Genomic DNA, 7,878 nt, shown 5'->3' with positions numbered 1-7,878 from the left:
TGCTATATTATAGCATTCTTAACAGCCCTGGTGTCTGCAGGTGGTACTTAACCTCTCACTCATCCTCTTCTCTCCCTTTCTTTGCTTTCACTGCCCCCCCCTTCGTCACAACTGATGTAAATTGACTTCAATTTGACTTTATTCAATGTGTAAATTAATGCTTCATTGTCAGTGATGCCGAATGCAATGACAGATATGAGAATGTTTACAAGTTGCAAAAAAAACAAACCCTGCTGAAGTGATTGAATTAGAAGTGTGTGTGTGTGTGTGTGTGTGTGTGTGTGTGTGTGTGTGTGTGTGTGTGTGTGTGTGTGTATGGATGGATGGATGGATGGATGAATCTATCTATCTGTCTATCTATCTAGCTGTCTGTCTGTCTGCCTGCCTGTCTGCCTGTCTGTCTGCCTGTCTGTCTGCCTGTCTGCCTGTCTGTCTGCCTGTCTGTCTGTCTCTTCAACATTGGTGGTATCAGTGATGGTATTTGTATGTGGTGGTGAATCAAGTCAGTACCAGACGGTTCCTGTTGAGCTCACAACAATACCTGTGATGACAGCTCTACTGGTAGTCATAGCACCAATTGTCAGGTGGAACAACATTTAAACAAGTTGTGGGCTCCTTTCTCAGTAGGATGTTGTAACATTCCTGTAAAATCAATCTCTGTAAAATCAGTCATTGAGGGAAACGCTCCAAGTCCAAGCTGCAGTGATGGTATGACTGATAAGTTTTTACCAGGTAGGTACCTCATGCATTGGTATTTTGTTCTCTACCAAGGTAATTATTTCCTAAATTCCTTTACTTCATTGCCTTCTTTCTGTATGACTCCTAGATTCTCATTCCCAGATATTTGTACTCTTGGTCATCCTGTTCCCAAACTTAAAGACTGTGCATTATGTCATTTGTGCGTGCTTGTTCTTTAGTATGAGCATCCTCCCAAGTTCAACCCTTTATAATTGCCAACTTCCTTGGCAAACAATAAAGCTTGCATTAACTTGAATTGTTGTGTGTCGTGTTTTTTTTTAACAATTTCCACAGGTACAGCAGCTGTTGGGGGTTGAAAACAGTACTGTCTTGATGGAGCTTGGAGGATGAGACACTGTCCATGTGCATATAAGGTCATGGGAACCTTCAGCTTCAGGAGCTCTGAGCTGTTTGGAAATAATGAAAAACAAACAAAAAGAGCCTTGATGTTGACTCAGAGTAGGTGATCCATGGGTTATAACTCCGCTCTTCTCTCTCTGTGCTCTATCATTGCTCCTGGATGAGTTTATGTAATCTGAGGAGGTTGCTCCCTCCCCCATCACCCTCTGGCCTTCAGGGCAATGGATTTCAGGCACCCGTGTCATGTCTCATTTACACCTATGGCTTAGCAACTGAAATGGACAGGAGGAGGCAGTGTAGTCTGTGGGCACAAGTACTCCTCCACGTCCTTCAATTGAGTTTAGCCATCAAGGTTTTGGAAAGAGTCATTTTCATATCACTCAAAAAAAAGAAGATGAAGAAGAAGAAGAGAGAGAGATACAAGTTGTTAATGGCATGGCCACAATGACATACCCTTAATATGAACTGCCACAGCGCTGTACATGTAAAGCTGTAGTCATACCTTTCTGCTCATTGTAAAGATAACCTTAGGCCAAGAAAGGCTTTTAGTTATGGGTCTACTCCACAATGACATGAGATGAATGGTTGGGTCTTAGTCTTTGTGGAGGGAGGCAGAAGACAAAGGAGACTGTGTGTATTGTAGATACAGATATATGTATAAAAAATCTCCCTTACCCTTTTCAGGGTGGTGTGTGTCTTCCTCAAGCTCGGGTCCTCTACCAGAGGCCTGGGAGTTTGAGGGTTTTGCGCAGTATCTTAGCTGTCCCGAGGACTGCACTCTTCTGGACAGAGACCTCAGATGTTGTTCCTGGAATCTGCTGGAGCCACTCTCCCAGTTTGGGGGGCACGGCCCCTAGTGCTCCTATTACCACTGGGACTACTGTGGATTTCACCTTCCACATCTCATCTAGTTCTTCCCTCAGCCCTTGGTATTTATCTAGCTTCTCATGCTCTTTCTTCCTGATGTTGCCATTGCTTGGGATTGCTACATCGATCACTACTGCTGTCTTCTGTTTCTTGTTGACCACCACAATGTCTGGTTGGTTAGCCAGTGCCTGCCTGTCAGTCTGGAACTTGAAGTCCCACAGGATCTTAGCTCTGCCATTCTCAACCACCTTTGGCAGTGTCTCCCTTTTGGACTTGGGGACTTCCTGTCTGTATTCAGTACAGATATTCCTGTACGCTGTCCCAGCCACTTTGTTATGCCGTTCAGTGTGCACTTTCCCTGCTAGCATTGTACACACTGCTACTAAGGGCTGGACTATCTCAGGGCCATCTTTGCACATCCTGCATCTTGGGTCATGTCTGGTGTGGTAGACCCCTGCCTCAACCGATCTGGTGCTGAGTGCTTGTTTTTGTGCTGCTATGATCAGAGCCTCTGTGCTGTCCTTCAGTCTAGCCTTTTCTAGCCACTGGTAGGATTTCTCGATATCAGCTATGGCTTCTATCTGTCAATGGTATATCCCATGGAGGGGCTTGATCTTCCATGATACCCCCTCTTCTACTTCCTCCACACTCTGTCTTCCGCTGCCTGAGGTACTCACTCAGTAGCTGGATAACTCAGTAGGTAAGAATGTCGGGTTTCCGTGCCCGAGATCGGGGGTTCAAACTCCGGTGGGGACAAGTCTGAAGTAAGAGTCCGTGGCTTAGACTCCTAATACTATACAAGACAGCTATACCTCAGATATGAGTGAGAGTAACATGAATGGAGCCATACCAGCTTGGACATTGCCTGGGTTAACAAGGTCCGCATCAGGTGTTGGGGAACCAGGGCAAGCTGATGAGAAATGGATTACTGGAACAAGATATTCGTGGGCAAGGGTGGAGAACTTGAACCTGATGGAATGCTACTACAGCAGACCCCAGGAGAGGGGCTATATGAAGCGAATATACACTGCTCAAAAAAATAAAGGGAACACCTAAAAACACAATATAGACCTCGATGAATGAAATATTTCAGCTGAAAATCTTTATTTATTAGACAGAGGAATGTGTTTAGAGCAAAATAACCTAAGAATGATCAATGGAAATCAAAATCATTAGCCCATTAAGGTCTGGATTCAGAATCATACTCAAAATCAAAGTGGAAAATGAGAACATAGGCTGATCCAACTTCTGTGGAAATTCTTCAAGACGATTCAAAATGAGGCTCAGTAGTGTGTGTGGCCTCCACGTGCCTGTATGCACTCCCTACAACGTCTGGGCATGCTCCTGATGAGACGACGGATGGTCTCCTGAGGGATCTCCTCCCAGACCTGGATCAGGGCATCGGTCAACTCCTGGACAGTCTGTGGTGCGACATCGCATTGGCGGATGGTACGAGACATGATGTCCCAGAGGTGCTCGATTGGATTCAGGTCTGGGGAACGTGCAGGCCAGTCCATAGCATCAATGCCCTCGACATACAGGAACTGCTGACACATTCTGGCCACATGAGGACGAGCATTGTCATGCATGAGCAGGAACCCAGGGCCCACTGCACCAGCATATGGTCTGACAATGGGTCTGAGGATCTCAACCCGGTACCTAATGGCAGTCATGGTACCTCTGGCTAGCACGTAGAGGTCTGTGCGGCCCTCCAAGGATATGCCTCCCCAGACCATCACTGACCCACCGCCAAACCGGTCATGCTGGAGGATGTTGCAGGCAGCAGAACGTTCTCCACAGCGTCTCCAGACTCTCTCACGTCTGTCACATGTGTTCAGTGTGAACCTGCTCTCATCTGTAAAGAGCACAGGGTGCCAATGGCGAATCTGCCAACCAAGATGTTCTCTGGCAAAGGTCAATCGGGCTGCACGGTGTTGGGCTGTGAGCACAGGCCCCAATTGTGGACGTCGGGCCCTCATACCATCCTCATGCATTCTGTTTCTCACTGTTTGAGCAGAAACCTGCACATTAGTGGCCTGTTGAAGGTCGTTTTGTAGGGCTCCAGCAGTGCTCCTCCTGTTCCTCCTTGCACAAAGGACCAGATAGCGGTCCTGCTGCGGGGTTGTTGTCCTCCTGCGGCCCCCTCCACGTCTCCTGGTGTACTGGCCTGTCTCCTGGTACCTCCTCCATGCTCTGGACACTGTGCTGGGAGACACATCAAATCTTCTTGCCACAGCACGCATTGATGTGCCATCCTGGATGAGCTGCACTACCTGAGCAACTTCTGTAGGTTGCAGATACCGCCTCATGCCACCTGTAGTAGTGAGGGCACTAGCAAAATGAGAAACTAACCAAAGATCGGCCAGAAAAGATGAGGACAGGCAAATGGTCTGTGGCCACCACCTGCAAATCCATTCCTTTTATAGGGGTTGTCTTGCAAATTGTCTAATTTCCACCAGGGGGAAATTAGACAATTTACCAACAGGTGAAATTGATTCACAAATCAGTGTTGCTTCCTAACTGGACAGGTTGATATCTCAAAAGTGTGATTGACTTGGAGCTACATTGCATTGCGTATGTGTTCCCTTTATTTTTTTGTGCAGTGTATATATATCCCCCCCCCCCCCCCGGAAACCATCAATGGTGTAGATGAAAGTGCTCAACAAACAAGGAGCGGAATATTAAGATAGATGTAGGGCAAAAAATCTTTAAGGCATTTCAGTACAAGCTTGTTTCGTACTGACATGCATTAAAGTTTTTTTCCTACAGCTATCTTTATATATATATATATACATACACATATATATATATATATACGAAGATATAGCTCTAGGGTTTAGATTGAGGCACAAATATAGATATTCATATGCACATATATAAAGCTATACAGACATGCCTTAGAGGTATACATCTAAGGCATGTTGAATTTATATATATATATTAAATGTATATGCATATAAATTCAACAGGCAGCTATACTTCAGCGTCACTCAGGAAAGCACGACATGTTTCTTCTGACATGAAGAGTCGAATGGTTTTATCTGAAAGAATTAAAAAAATACAGAACTTTACTTTATCCAACCAACTCAGACAAACCACCCTTGTCGATTGTCGACCGCCCTTTTTAAAATGAACCGCTCCATTGGCGCCCCCTTCTGTTCAATATCGGTAAATGCAAAATTGTATTAAAAAAATAAGGGAAAAAAGTCATGGTGCCACTCACGTTGGCCTCGCCACGGTTTTTAGGTAAGAACACCGTTTAAATCGGTCAGTTATCTAGAAATAACACTGACACTCGGTTATCTTATACCCTATCAGTGTAGAGGAGTAAACGGATACCGAATGTTTATCCCATTGGCGGCAATGAGAAGTATATCTGATGGATCGTTATTGACGACGAGAAGCCAGGTGTGTAAAAGTATCCCACAATGCCCACAAAACACAACAGCAGAATAAATGCTGCAATGCAGTATTTGCTATATTTGATGCGATTAATGCAAAGTTTGCTGTTCTCGGGGCTGCGGCGGAAATGCGTTTTAATCAAGCTTCGAGCCACTGAATGCATGTTCGGCCGCAAGTGACACCGGATGAGTCAGTGGACTGAATTAATTTCAGATCATAGCCTGTGTCTTGGAAATAACGATACGAACTCGCTGCAAAGCGATAGGAACCTCACGGGTCTGACTTGTTGAAGGATTTATCCACTCCGCCATAAGCAGTTCAACAGGAAACGAGGGAGTGTGTCAGAAAACATTTTGCACCTTTTCTGAGTGTTTTCTTTTCTTCTGCACACGCACGCACGCTCACACACGCACGCACGCACGCACGCACACCCCCCTTAGCCACAAGTCAGTAGTAGTGCTCTCCCACTTCAGGGTATTTGGGACATCTGTGGCTCGGTGCGGCCTTCACAGAGAGGACATTTGTCTGGCCGGATCACAAATATTCCTCTTTTTATAGAAGTAGTGACAATAGTTGGGCTTGAACACAGATATATTCTGGGAGCCGTTAGCCAGAGGAAAAGCAGAAAGTGTTTTTACTTCATAGTAAAAACACTTTCTGCCGTTCCGTGATGTGCGGCGCTGTGTATAATGTACGTTTAATATATCGTATATTTCTATTTATGCATCGAAGGCATGTTGTATGTTTTGATATCTGCTTTACAGTTCAAGATGAACCAGCTCGTTACTGGTTGAGGGAGGTTAGCGAGGGTAACCTCGTTACTTTGCACCAGCCACAGATTCATCTTATGTCAGCGCCACATGTCCCGTGTGTGTGTGTGTGTGTGTGTGTGTGTGTGTGTGTGTGTGTGTGTGTGTGTGTGTGTGTGTGTGTGTGTGTGTGTGTGTGTGTGTATTTTGCAGTGATGTGTAACTGTGTCTGCACTGTGCGTGCGCCCCAGAGTTTCTTTCACTCTCTTCCCGTCCTCCTGTCTCTGCTCTTCACTCAATTACTTTTCCTCTCCTTTGAGTGAGTTTCTGTCATATTGTGGTTGGAAGGGGTTTTGCATCTAATGAGCCAATTGTTCCTGTGTTCTCTCCCCGCGGGGAGTGTTTGGTTAGCTAACAACATTCTGCTCAGAACCATTAAAAACATATTCACTTCACCGGGGAGGGATCTAGGCCAGCAACACAATAATGCCTCGCAGCTGATACAAAATGAAAAATGTGTTAATGACAGGCGTGCTAGCAAAATGACAGCACATTCCTCTCTGTCAATTAGACCTCGGTTTCGGAAATGCAATTTGCAACTCCCTGCAGAGTGCAATGTGTGCCATCTCACAGGCTTTACTCGGTGATTGTCTTAGTGATATACTTGTTCCCTTTCTGTGTGTGTGTGTGTGTGTGTGTGTGTGTGTGTGTGTGTGTGTGTGTGTGTGTGTCCTAGTTTGAGACAAAATAGACTATGTAATGCACAAAGTTATCTGTGCACATGCATACAAACTATTTCAACCTATTAATTGGATTAAAAAAGTGTGTGTGAGAGATAAAGGGAGAGTACAATGCACATGCAGGTGCATTTGTTCGTGTCTACAAGTGCCCCCATGAGTATGGAAGAGAGGTATTGATATAGCTGGCATTCCAGGCCCTGATTAATTGCCATGGCATTTGGCTGATCCCGGTAAATGCCATATCCCATGCTGAGTGCTTGGTTAATGAATGTCTGCCCACAACAGGCCCTTCAACGTTCTCCTTCCTTTACTCTCCCTTCCATCCTTTCGTTTCTGTCTTCATCCTTCCTCCTCTCTTCGGCCCTCCTCCACTGCGCTACCGTGTAAAAGGTTAGTTGTGTTTTATCAGCTGGAGTGGACAGACGGCTGGCCTGATACATGATCCTTGACAGGTTTGGTCAACGTGGGATGCCTTACAGAGACATGGGGCTCAATGCATCACTATTTTTGACAGCCTCTTTTCAAAAAAGGTAGCCTAAGGTTACATCATCTTTTTGCCTTCTCCTTTGTAATGAACCCTCAAATGAGTTGGGACTAACAGGAACATGAAAAGACCTCTACCTTCAAGGACAAACATCCCCGAAGACCCACGTTCGGTTGTCTCTATATCTATGAGAGGAGACGATATTAAGAATTAGCTTTCTTCCTCAAGTGAATTAGTTTGCTCTATCTTAATGAGGTTCGCCATGTCGGAAGGAAAGGTTCAGAGTCTGCATGCTAAACAGACAGGCTGAAAGTGGAACGAAGGGTTAGCTCCTTAATGGCAAAATACTTTCCTCTCTCAGCTCTAATTCTCAACGTTGCCACGCAATTACCCTCTCACACAGTTTCATCTTGTCACTTCCAAATAAGCATAGAAGAATGAGTTGAGGAAAAAACCGCCCAATTTTGGGATTCTACTTCTAAAATCTAATTAACTGCAAGAAATGTGTTGTCATTTGAGCCTGAAACATCCAACATGG

The sequence above is a fragment of the Lampris incognitus genome, chromosome 2 (genome assembly GCF_029633865.1).
Source record: "Lampris incognitus isolate fLamInc1 chromosome 2, fLamInc1.hap2, whole genome shotgun sequence".
Lineage (NCBI taxonomy): Eukaryota > Metazoa > Chordata > Actinopteri > Lampriformes > Lampridae > Lampris > Lampris incognitus.
This window is presented reverse-complemented; position numbering follows the sequence as displayed.